Below are 14,019 nucleotides of genomic sequence, written 5' to 3'. Positions count from 1 at the left end.
TTGGTGGATGTCTGTTTGTACAGGTAGAACTTGAAATCCTCAGATGAATGGTTTGGATGAACACAAGTTTGGATTGCCTTTCCAGGATGACTCCTGAGTGAGGTGAGTATACTTGGTGTTGGATTCAAGACTCAGATTGGAGGGTGGGCTAGGTTCGCTTGCAGGTTGCTTAGAGGTTTGGAGCTTGGAGTCAGCCAGCTGGAGCTTAATAAGCAAGGGAGCTTGAAGTCAGAAGTACTTAGAATCTTGCCAGAGAAACGACACCGAGACTGGAGCCAGGGGGTCAGGAAGTCCTGAGAAGGAGTACACAAAAGGTTCTTGGGAGAAAAAACTCAGTTTAAGCAAGCTTATCTTGGCCAGTAACGTATCACTATAGGCAAACACTCAGGCAACAAAGAGCTGACTAGCTCCTTTTAAACCTCAGAGCCTGATTGATGATGAGCGACACCTGCTGCACACCCCCACAAAGAGCTCCGGCACCATCTGGTGAGTAAGCAGCAGGCAGCAATTTCCCAGACCCCGACAGAAATTCTTTCAATTGTATATTTTCCTTAGTTTTCTCTAACTCAGAAACAAGTAATTTTTCATAAACACATACATAGATGTCATCGGAAGGATTAATCCCGTCAAAATCAGTTTCATCTCCACTTCCGGCTGAATCCAGACCAGATGAGTGAATGGAATCCTGCCTTCATTCGGAGCTGTAAAAAGCTCCAAAGCTTCGAGCGAGGTACAGTTTGGTGCCTCCTGCTTTTTGCTTTTTGTGTTTGTGTGTTTGTAAAAGGGCAACAAATACTAAAACACAAGCCGAAACAAAAACAGAAGTGCGAGCGAAGTTTAACGCGGAAAAACAACTTCCAGGAAAAAAAAAACAAAAAAAAGGGGAAATGACACAACTTCCACTTGTGGGCATTGGTGTGCAAGAAAATCATGTGATAGTTCATCCCCTAATGTCATCACACATATCTCGATATAGGATGCACAGAGCAGTCTGGATTATAATGTGTGTTTTTTTGCACTTTCTACTGGATTTCTGCAAAAGTCTCTGGAAAATCAAAGCCGTGCTCTGGGACACAGTGTGAGTAAAATATTTAAGCTTAACCCTCTTGTTTCATTTGCAACAAAAGTATTGTTCTCTTATTTGGTTGCAATTCTAAAGGAATTAAAAATAGATATGCAAATGGGCGAGCCGCAGCTCCTTTCGACCATAAAGGCTTAAAATATATGGTTGTCATGTTTAAATCTTTAACCTTCATTTCTGCCTATCAAAATAGCTTACACTTATCTCAAATGCATGGTGATATGGGGTTCCATTAGTGCCAAAAATATGTATATGTGTCTATGTACATGTCTATGTGCTGTGCTCATGTCTATGTATGCTGTGTATGTGAGGTGCTCATGTCTATGTGTATGTGAGGTGCTTATGTTAAGTGTGTGTTAGGTGCTGATGTCTATGTTTAGTGTATATGCTAGATGTACATGAGAGAATTTAAGTACACCCTTTCATCAAACGTTTTGACAGGTGGGCGGGACTTCCGGTGAGGGTGGGACTTCCGGTTAGGGCCATGTGGGCGGGAGGTCACGTGGTCAAGCAGGTGGTGTGTCCAAGGGGGCGTAACCGTGGATGCTGATTGGTTGTCGTCATTAGGGGCGATACCTTAAATGAGTCAATTAAAACACAGGGGTGTGTTTGTTATAAATAGAACAAGACAAATATGGTATTATCGGAAACTGTTTGGCATCAGCACCAATTAAAAATAGAGGGGGTGTGTTTTGTAAGCATCGTTAAACCTTGAATAACCCAATGAAAACAATAGGGCGTGCTTTAGTGTTTACTTTAAATACAGAGATAAAACTCTGCACTTTACATGCAGCATTCGTTGGAAAAGAACACCCGTTCAACAATGGCTAGAGTTAAGAGAGTTTATCGTCAAGTGGAGGAGAAACGCAACGCATGCCAAGATGATGATGAACAAGCAACTGCATCATATACTTCCTCAACTGAGATACCTATCGGAATTCCCGTCATAACATACTCTACCGATGATGAGGATCCAACATCAACTTCAACAACCATGGTTGAAAATCAGACCTCGGGTCGGCCAAGAGGTATGTCAGTTCTGTGCGAAACCCCAGTGACCGTCTACCAGCATTCATCCCGTGAATTGAATACTCCTAAGAATTCAACATACTACATCTGCAGGGTACAAAGACCCCCGTTCGACACTCTGCAGGAAGAATGGTCTTTGGAGCCATATGGCCTGGTTGGCAGCTGGGGTTATATTTTCATGTATGAAATAGGAGAGCTTTGCCTGTATCAATTGGATCAGGATGAGGTATTTAATGGATCACTGGCTCTGTGTACTCTCACCCACAGCGACTGGGCTGTGTTAAGGCTTGTAATCCCGCACCTTAATGATAGCCCTGAAACAGTCTCAAAGCAGGAGAGGGAGGAAGAAGAAGAAGAAAATGAACTGTCTCCTCGACCTGTAAAACGGGCGAGAATGTTTCATATACCATCCGATGTTGAAATAGCTGAGAGAGAACCTCTCTTTAGCGCAGTGTGGGGGTCAAAAACCACAGCAAACGGCCGCTGGTCTTTTCGGGCAAGCAGACGCAGGAACAACCGGACGAGTCCCTCAGATCTGTTTGTGTTGGAGGCTTTCAATCAGGACTGCGGCGTATTCAAGACAATGCTGGCTCTGCCGTTTGAAGCTTGGGCAGAGAAGTTGAGTGAAATTGGACATCGTCTTTCCGACCTTTTCCACAAGTCACGAAGTTGGGTCGATGTCATGTCAGTGAAAAAAACCCTGAGGTTTCCTGTTTTACGTTTAGAACGAACCCTCTTCTGAGGACACACCCCTTCCTATGATATATATACGGGGGGATAACTGCAAGCTCACAGACACTGAGAATCGTATCATGAGAATGAGTGGACCGACACCATCCAGGGATCTCTACAACCACCGAGCAGAGATCCACTTCTCTCCTGAGCACGATGAAAGCTTCAACATTGGACCATATCATCCGCCTTCCCCTGACCTCTTCTCACCATCCACCTCAACATCCTCATTCTCAGAGAACCACTTCAGTCCTGCATCACCTACAGGATACAACATGAAATATCTACCGCTTTCTCCAGACCTCTGCTCACCATCGCATCTGTAGACGCGAATGTCCTGCCTGAAGACATGAAGGTGGTCATGGAGGAGGAGGTAGCCACCGGTTACTCACCCTCTACCGAAGCCCTTACACAAACCCTGGAACCGATGGAGGACCCTCAGCCTTCAGCAGAGGATGAGAGTAACCAGGAGGACGAAATTGACGGTTGGTTCTCAACCACCCTCATCAATACGGTGAAAACAGCGATACTTCATTTATTCAACATAACCTCTTTGAACTATCTCAGAGAAACCTGCTATGGGTGTATAACGAACCACCCGAGCCAGCGTCAGCACCATTGCCTGGAGGTATTGGGGGAGGGTTATTACCAAGTCAACTTTCAACGCATCGTACGATGACTCGTAACCCCCAAACTCGTTCCTGCTATTCAGAATCTTCTGGTACTTCGACGCATACAAGCGGATGACTTCAGAGTGAAGACGATTGCCAAGACGGTTTTATATGAACTGAAATCGGTACAAGGCATCCACAGTGCAATAGCGCACGTTTATGATCGCATGGTCGATGAGAAACATCTCAAACAACTTAACTCTGTTTCAGAGTGCTATGGACTGACAAACTGATCTCACATGTTTGATGACTTGTTGTATCATTTTTTTTTTTTTGTATTCCAGTACTTTAATTAATCTGCATTATATAATTTTTCTTCTTTTTTTTATTTTTACTATTAAATACAATTAAAGTACGAACATAGTAACCTTTCCCAGAAGTGTTGTTTAAAAGCTAGTAGTGTTTGAATTAATCTGCATTAATCTGCATTTTATCTGATTTTGTTTTTTGGTTGTTTTTTTAATATTAAATACAAAAATAAAAAAAATAAGGATACATCTACCCTCCTGTGTATTTTTTCTCATTATTTAACAAGTAATCGGCAGAGTGAGCATAAGGCAGAGATGGCAGGAAGACGGCTGATGAAGAAAGTATATTATAGCCCTTCAAATCCGGGAAGTTTTGGGGGTGTAGATAGGTTGAGGAGGGTTATGCAAGATGAAACGGGAAAGAAGGTTGCGGTTGAAAAAGTTAAAGATTTTTTATCAGGAGAAGATACCTATACTCTACATAAACCTGCAAGAATAAAGTTCCCGAGAAACAGAGTTTTTGTCACCAGACCATTGAGGCAGTTCCAGGCTGATCTCTGTGACATGCAAGCTCTGGCCAAGGAAAATGATGGTTATAATTATTTATTAACAGTCATTGACATCTTTTCAAAAAGGGCGTATGTACGAGTTTTGAAGAGGAAAACAGCCGCTGAGGTGGTAAAGGCATTTGAATCAGTTTTTACAGAAAGTCAGATCCCCAAAAAACTTCAGACTGATGCCGGTAAAGAATTTTTTAACAAGAAATGTAAGGTTTTAATGGAGAAACACGGTATTGAACATTTTGCCACAGCGAGTGAAGCAAAAGCTTCAGTGGTCGAGAGATTTAACCGCACATTAAAAACAAGGATGTGGAGATATTTTACAGCTAACAATATCCGGCGGTACGTCGATGTACTGCAAAACCTAGCTAGAAGCTACAACCATTCCTACCACTCCAGCATTAAAATGAGCCCTATGGAAGTGACCTCAGAAAATGCCTTTCAAGTGTTTCAGAATCTGTATGATGTCAAGTCCAACAGATATTGCAAGGACTCAGTGACAACGTTTAAACAAGGGGATCTTGTCAGAATATCCAAGGTCCGTGGAGTGTTTGACAAAAATACGAACAGAGTTTTACGGATGAAGTGTTTACAGTGTATGAGCGGATACCCCGATCTCCTCCTGTATACAAACTCAAAGATTTGGATGGAGAACCTATAGAGGGTTCCTTTTACGCTGAGGAACTTCAAAAAGTAAAAATATTTAACGACAAGATGTATCAAGTGGAAAAAATATTAAAACGACGTATGGTCAAGGGAGTCAAACAGGTTTTTGTAAGCTGGAAAAACTAGCCTGAGAAATTCAACAGTTGGATCAAGTTTGATGAACTTCGAAACGTATAAAAAAGGTTTGCACTAAACCTCACAGTTGACACAGCATCATGAACCGTCAGGTAGAGGATGATGGCTTTTACATTACTCTTCCATCTAATGCTAGCATGGAAGTGTTTAAAAATAATACCAGTTCAAGTTTCCGTGTAAATTTAGCTCAACATATTGATTTAGAAGGCCAATGGATGGTTGCATTAGCAGAGATTTCATACCCTCATACATGGCATAATTTACCGGATTATGATGCCTACTTTGAATGGAGGAAGGTTGGTGATGTGGAGATCAATACGCAAAGGATCAGAAGTGGCTACTATAACAGCGTTATTCAACTCGAGACAGAGATGGAAATGTTTTTCAAAAAATTGAAATCGGGTTTACGCATTAAATTCAGCAAAGTTCAAAAGAGATTTGCATTTCAAGCAAACAGTCCGTATGAAATACGCTTCTTCAGCACTCTAGCTTATATGATGGGCGTGAAACCAGGGGAATGGATTAATGTTTCTGAACCAAAACTGGCTCCTTTTCCGGCGGATATAAAGGCTGGTTTCTATCACCTATACTGTTACAGCGACGTGGTCAGCCCACAAATAGTAGGCGACACTTTTGCACCTTTACTGCGGACCGTCAAAGTACAAGGCAAATTCAGTGATATGATTACTCAGACGTTTAACCCCGCCCACTACCTTCCAGTCTCCAGAAGACATATTGAAAATATCAATATAGAAATTAAATCGGACCAAAAAGTTCCTGTAAATTTCGTCTATGGAAAGACCGTCATAAGACTACACTTCAGACCGGTGATATCACAACGTAGCCTGAGATAAATTTTATTTGTATAAATTATTCCAGAGATATGTATATAACCTCTAAGACTGATTGGTTATCATTCATATTACGCTGGTCATTCAACACTGCATCAAGCAGGCAAGAGAGAACATGGCACAGCTAAGTCTGAGACGTGATCCAAATCGCTTTGTAAATTATTATGTAAGTCAATCAGGCAGTAATCTGCCAGGGTTTTATGGGGCTCCGGTCATGTACGGACGCGGAATTGGATCATTATTTTCAAAATTATTCCGCTTCGTATCCCCTCTGGTTAAAAAAGGATTTGCAATTGCAAAACCCCATCTTAAAACGGCTGCATCAAATATCGCTTCGGATGTCATCGGTAGATCCGTGAGTAAAATGAGTGGTTCTACACACACCGACGGTCAAGAAGGTTCAGGAATTATGGTTTTATCCAAAAGACCCAGAACAAGACCCTCTGATGATCGTTTAAGGATGGTTAAAAAACAACGACAAACGCGAAAAAGGAGATCAGTCGGAGCAGACAAACGAAGAGGAAGGAAGTCATCCGCATGTTTTGATATATTTAAATAATGGCTCTTTTACATAACAAATCATCAGAGTGCACGCTGGCAGAGTTGGACTTATTTTCTGCCCCGATGACACAGCTATCGATCGAAGATAAAATTTACACCGAGATCCAGCCTTTATCAGCAAACACTGATGGAGGGCCGATCGAGTTTTTCATTCCGGGAGACGGAGAAAAGTATTTGGATCTCAACGATACGCTGTTGCATCTCAGAGCGAAAATTACTAACGAGAATGGAACAAACCTGCCAGATGATGCACCTGTAGGGCTCATCAACTACCCGTTAAACACCATCTTCAGTCAGTGTGATGTCACTCTCGGAGATCGAATGATTTCACAATCCAGCGCTACACATCCATATAGAGCCATGATTGAGACATTGTTAAACTTTTCTGAGGATTCTTTAAAAACCCAGTTTAGCTCTGGTCTTTTTTATAAAGACACTGCAGGTTCTCTGAACTCTATTGTTACAACTAACGGCCCTAACCAAAGTCTTAACAGCAGAGCAGGCTTTACGGCAAATTCCAGGGAGGTACATTTCCTAGGCCCCCTGCATGCAGACATATTTTTCTGTGAGAGACTTCTTTTAAACTCTGTTGACCTCAAAATTAAACTTACAAGAGCCAACGATGCCTTTTGTCTCATGGCAGCAAGAGACTCCACTTACAAACTCAGGATATTAGGAGCATCTCTTTTTATCAAAAAAGTTACTGTCTCTCCAGCTGTACGACTGGGGCACGCTTCAGCTTTAATGAAGGCAAATGCTTTGTATCCACTTTCACGTGTGAATGTAAAAACATATTCCATCCCTGAAAATTCAAGGGTATGCAACCAAGAGAATCTTTTCTTAGGCGTCTTTCCCAAGTATGTGGTGATTGCATTACTGGATCATGATGCTTTTACAGGAACATGCAATCTCAATCCGTTTGACTTTAATCATTTTGATATGGAATATTTAGCTTTGTGTAAGGATGGCAGACAAATTCCTGCTAAAGCCTTCCAGCCCAATTTTAACCAAGGTCATTCAGTGAGAGAGTATTACAACTTGTTTACGGCTACAGGACGACATCTAAAAGATCTTCCGCTGAGTATAACATGTCAGGAATTTAATCAAGGATACTCTCTATTCACATTTAATCTTAACCCGGGCGAGGACACAGATGCTCTATCTCCAGTTTCCAGTGGAAATTTAAGATTGGAAATGCACTTCAGAAACCCGTTGCCTCATACCACCACGCTGATCATCTACGCTCTTTATGACTCTATTTTAGAGATTGATTCAAAGAGGCGTGTGCTGGTGGATTATTATTAATCTAATCAGACAGGAATAATCATGAAATTGAGAGCCAGATGCGTCATCTGCTGGGAGATTTGTTTTGTGGTGTATGGCCGTGCGACCAGCTGCAGCTGCTAGCTGACAAATTCCCAGGGCCGGCCTACTTTATTGTGAACACACATCCTTCACACATGGCGGGAGAACACTGGTTAGCTCTGACTTTGGATGAGAATGGTCAATCCAGCTTTTTTGACTCTTATGGATTCTCTCCGGATTTCGAGTTCTACCCGTCAAGCATCGTAACATTTTTAGAAGACAGATCCTCAAAAATATTGTATCATAATAATCAGCTTCAAAACACTCTGTCCACTGTGTGCGGTCACCATTGCATTTTTTATCTATGTCATAGAGTGTGTGGCTTATCAATGCAGCAAGTGTTGTCGAAATACACCGGAGATGTGATTAAGAATGATTTAATGGTATCTAACTTTGTGAAAAAATATCAGAAATGTGTCGTTAATCAAAGTTGTACATTTTATACTCACGTAACATGCTCTTTGGAGATATGTATGGATTGTTATGGAATTTAAATTGTCTTATTTTTTTTCATTATTTGTTTTTTTTTTTTTCTTATGATTTAATATTTGTGTAATGATATCATATGTTAGTGTGTGAAGTAGAGAACAAAGTTAGACTTGAAAAATATAATCAATAAATATTTTATTGAATAAAAGAAATAGGCTACATGTTTCATTTTCTTATAACGGTTTATGGTGAAAATGTAATCCATCGGGGTGGTAGTGTCATCTTACGAAGAGACCTTTTTGATCTCCCATCAGCATTTTTTGGATCTTCCAGCTCAGATCTCGACCAGTAGGGAGAATGAGTTATCTGCCTTCTTCTTCTTTTTCTTCTCTGCTTAACGCTGGGGGGTGTACCACCATTTTCAAACGATGTACCCTGTGTTTTGAACCGTCTATATTCTTCACGAGCATAAGGGTTAATGACTGAAGATATAGGGATGTTTACCTCTGACAAGGTGTGTAGAAAGTCAGACCATCCTCGGGTTTGTGATGCTCCAGATTTTTTAAATGGAAGCATGAGATTTTTCAACAAATCAATCATGTGGGACCCTTTTATAACATTTCCTTTAAATACAAATTCACCTCGCGAAGTCCAACTCTCACTTCTTTCGGATAATTTCTTCAAAATGTACTCGGCATTTTTACGGTTGTGTTTAAGTAGACTTTTCAGTACTTCCGTAAGAACCTGATCCTTAGGGGCCTCGTCCTGCCCTGGGCCTTGTTTTTCTTGGGACCGCTCATGTTCAGGAACCTCTGTGTCACGCTGCAGCGTTAAACTTACCCGCTGTTTTTCTTCTTTGACACCTTGCTTAAGTAAAGTCAGATACCTCTGGAGAAGAGCATCGTATCTCTTGATTTTTTCATAAGAAGTCAAACCCGGCTCGTTTAATATCGCTCTCATTTCAGCATCCAAATTCTCCTCCGCCGTCTGTATGATGGACGTGTCTGACTGGGTCAGACGCTTGAATTGATGAGGTGAAATGAGAAACATCTTCTGCGATGGTCTGAGAGACATTATCTCCTGATGATTCCACCCACTAGATCACCAATCAAGGGAGCAAGAGCCGTTAAGATGGGGAGAATAAAACCACCTCGTTGCTTTTTGAGAGCCAGCTGTTTAGTTTTTATCCCGGTTCTTTTATCACCCAACAATCTGATGATATTTCTTTGTTTCTTCAATTGTCAGTGTTGAGAGGGTGATAGTTTAATGTTACCTTTTAGGATATTCAGTGCAATCTCGCACAGAGGCTGAATAAAGTCGGGAGAGCAGTGTGCGAGAATATCTTTGCGCTTCTGCGGGGTGGCCTCAAACAAGGCTCTGAATAATGGTAAATTCCTTTTTATACGCGCAGACATGATGACTTACTTTGTTCTGGGCACGTACACAGCAGGCCACTGCTGAGGCGGGCCAGTATATTCAGTTGCAGCTTATCTCACGGGTTCTTAAACAACACCATATAATTACAGTTCAAACTAATAGTGCGACTGAACTTTCCCTGATGAAAAACATTCTGAGTCAGCATAATAACGCTCATATTTCGATGATGTCGATACTGGGTAAAGACTTTCATCACGTTTTCATCATCTGAGGCTTGAGCAATAACATCGTCTAGAATAATCAGATTATTCTGATCAGGAGGAAACAGGTTTTCATCTTCAAAAGAATGAGGCAATCCTTCCACAAAGGTAATATTTTTATTCATCTTCTGCAATTCAGCATAAATGGGTTGAAAAGATGTGTAAATCCATACAATATTTTCTGGAACAATATCCATGACATGATTACAGTTTTGTAAAATACTTTTTACAAAGAAAGTTTTCCTGCAGCCGCTGGGTCCAACTATCATACATGAGAAAGGTGCTCTAAATCTAGGATCAAAATCAATCTCCTGTAAATCCATGTGACTTTTTATTTTATTTCTTCTTCAACTCTAATAACCGAAAGGCAGAGTTGTCCCGTCAGAAAAATGACGTCTCTTATCATACACCAATCGAAAATTTTTAAGAAATGTCGCGTTTGTCAAACGGAATCTCTTTTTATCCCTCCTGATCGTGTGTTGAGGGATTTCAATGACACCCTCACTTGACCTCTGTAAGTAGCCCTCGACCAGCCCTTTGATGCTGTCAAAATTGACCCTCTCGCTGCATTCATGCGTTTGAGTGATGCCTTTAGCACGTATCACTACTTTTTTACGGTTTTTGGTCTGGTATGCATAACTCTTGGGTCCTGTCGATGCAAACTCCGAAATGCTGTCACCATATAACTCGTCAGTAAGATCGCCCAGATAATTCCCCAATTCCAGAGGAGTTTCACCACTTTTTGTCACATAAATCAAACTGTCCGTGTCAATATAAATCAATCTGTCTTGTAACTTCTCCATGCTGCTGAGAAGTTTTAAATGTGCATAAGCGGTGGTGAATGCTGCAATAAACACATTGTTTGCCTTGCTTGGAGGAGAGATGACACGTTTACTGAAATTCCACTGCACTACACACATTTCAGGGATGAAAAAATGAAAATAGTTAACCCTGTATTTACTCGAGAACATGAAGCTGAAAAATTCTTCAGGGTTAGGGATGACTGTGGTCTGAGACAGATCACTTCTTTGCGCAAATTTCCCCCAAAAACTGTTTAAACTCGATTTTCTCAGGGTCTAATTGGATGCCCTGATGCAGTTTGTAGTCGCTTATATACTTTGACTTACTCTCCTGATCCACTGCTTCAGACGGATAGCCTGAAGCCTCCTGCTTACCTTTCAGGAAGGTGTTGATATACCCTTTAAAGATTGTATCACTTCTCTTTTCAAAATGCCACACCTCTGTGATTTTAGCAGGACGATAACTACACTCCAACGCTTTACAGAGCTCTACACTCACCCATACACCCATCAGAGCTATGTCCTCATCATTATGCATGCAGGGACCTGACTGGTTATTTATTTCAGCGCATGTGCGGCAGAGAGTGAACACAAGTTTACCTTGGGATGTTCTGTAAGGTAAAACAGGGAACAACAGGTCACGTGGTGGTTAGACCACAGCTTTGATTATCCCGAAGTAGCTGCTGGGGTCATCAAAATCTTTGTAAATGATGGTGGGGTGTCCGAGGGGAAAAACGCAGTTGGCGTTTACATAAGGGTACAGAGATGTGTAATCCACATAGTGTACAGTTTCACCCGGTTCCGCTGTGTATCTCAACCTCATAGGACAGGTGCGTCCACCATACAGAGCATCCCGGGGGGATAGCGGTTCGGGTGCATTAACTTTCTCAAGAAAGCTGATCACCCCTGGGTCTGATTTTTTCATTTCAATCCACTCATGCTCCCATATGACTTCGAGACGAAGGCCGTACACAGTTTGTAACACCTTGCTTCTCTCAACAGTGGCTGCGTAAAACTGTTCAAATGCGACCCCTCTCAACGGACACTTGTCATGAGGCATGTAACACTTTGTACAGCCGTGAAAAAAACAGCCGTAAAATTCAAACGCAACTTTGACACCGTTAATCTCTGCATACCCGTCCACAGAATATGGGCCGATTTTCCTTTCACGCCTATTTAATGCATGCTCGATAAATATAGCTCTGCTGTCAGCAATCCAGCTGAGCCATTGAATGGACGCGCTGGAGAACGTTTTACTGCTACGTCTGTAGTCCAGAGGTGATGGAATGGCTAAGGTTTGAGGAGGAAGGAAATTGGTTACAAAAACCTTCATGCAGGCTGATGCTATTGTGATACTTTTAAACGGATCTACACTTGTCTCCTTAAAGAACTTGTCTCTGAATTTTAAGCATCCTTGAGAAAGAATTTCAACGTCATTTTTACAATAACGAATAGCTTCTTTCTTAAAGTCAAAGACCTCTTTGCTCGCTTCTCTGTACCAGCTGCTAAACACCTGTTGTTCTTGAAGACTCATGCGCTCTACAGCGTAGCAGGATGGAGGAGGAAAAGGCCCCACATACTGGAGACGTCGCTCAGAGGAAAATAGGTGGGGAAAAAAACCCTTGCTTTGATCGGTAAAGCCTAACGATTTCGGCATGGCACTAAGCTTCATGCACATGAAGGACAGGCTATCAATGTATTTTAACCTGTAATCAGGGTCGGTTAAACAGAGAACTTTACTTCCTACCATGACGAGATGAGGTTTAATGCCTAACTGCAGCATTGCATTGAGGATCAGGTAACCATCATACCCACGCGCATTGTGCGCTATTAAGGTGAAGCCTCTGTACTTCGGCCTCCTGAAATGCAGGAGACATTTTTGGGTGCAATTCAGTCCATAAGCGTACCATTTATCACCTTTCAACGTTTTAGCACAGACCAGAAAGGTGTTATGCACGCCGCTCTCATTGACGAGGCATTCGAAATCATAAAAAATCAGTTTATCATCAAGCTGATTAACTGCACTGCAAGGCTGAATGTAACACTTATGATCATCGCATGTAATGTCTAGGCTGGGAGGTACATTTTCACCGCAAATACTGCATTTTACATTACACACGTGTGGTTTATTCGGTTTACTGATTGGAATAACGTATATCCGTTTGCATACTTTACACAGTTTTACCAACTCACAGTCACTCATAGGCCTTTCAGCACTATTTCTGATGTGCAGTTCCCTGTGTCTGCTGAAACATGAGGAATTATGACAGATTCTTTGACAGCCAGCACAGCTTACAGGATTGCTAATTTCTTGCATACATTTATATGTTCGACACACTGGACAATAACCTTCACAATGGTGTGTATTTGCATTCTCATAGCTGGTGTAACAGTAATTACAAATATACCTGCACCCCATAAAACCTTTGAGATTTTTTATCCCATAGTAATGACCTTGAAATAACGATCAGGGAAACTGGTCTCAAATTTACACAGAGCAGTAGAGCCCGTGATTCTGTGAAACACTACAATTTTTCTCTTCAGAATGGTTTCAAATTTACCAATATCACTAAAAGTAACTGCTGTTTGCTCGTCGAGGCCTGCCTGATGCTGCCATCTCCTCCCCTGTTCTACAGCACGGTGATCCGTGAGCTCAGGATCAGAGACGTGTGCGAGGCTGATTGCAAAACATAACTGATTACTGGTATTGTTTATAATATACAAATGACGCATTTTCTTATTAAACAGTTCACAGTCTAACGTTCCTGCAGCTTTACGCTTAGAACCTCCTGCTGGGTCATTAACAACCTGAAGAACAAATTCCATGTTATTATCTACAGGTATATTTGCATTCGATTGTACTAAATCATCGAGGAAGTTTTCGAAAGCAGGCAGGATCATATTTCCATCATCTGTAACAGTAAATGTGATGTGACGATTGAGATTTTCACCCGCTAATTCCAGCTGCACAACGTCGTTACGTCTGGTTAAAGATCTTGCAGCGTCGGCTAATTCAATGAGAATACGTATGATGTTTGTATAGAATGCGGCTAAATCTGGAACGTTACTTGGACAGGGCGGCGCTATGGTAAAAGGCCTCCTTATTTCATGGTTATTAAAATGTTCACGTTCAACCACGGGTGGTGGATATCGCCCTATTTGATCAGAACTAACCGCTACTTCCATTTTGAAATGACCCCCGTGCTGATCTGCGGCGTGTGACGTGGAAGGATTTTGATGAGTGTCAGGTGAAT

The sequence above is a fragment of the Girardinichthys multiradiatus genome, chromosome 7 (genome assembly GCF_021462225.1).
Source record: "Girardinichthys multiradiatus isolate DD_20200921_A chromosome 7, DD_fGirMul_XY1, whole genome shotgun sequence".
In the NCBI taxonomy this organism is placed as follows: Eukaryota; Metazoa; Chordata; class Actinopteri; order Cyprinodontiformes; family Goodeidae; genus Girardinichthys; species Girardinichthys multiradiatus.
The sequence above is the reverse complement of the archived record's forward strand: the minus strand, read 5'-3'. Positions refer to the sequence as shown.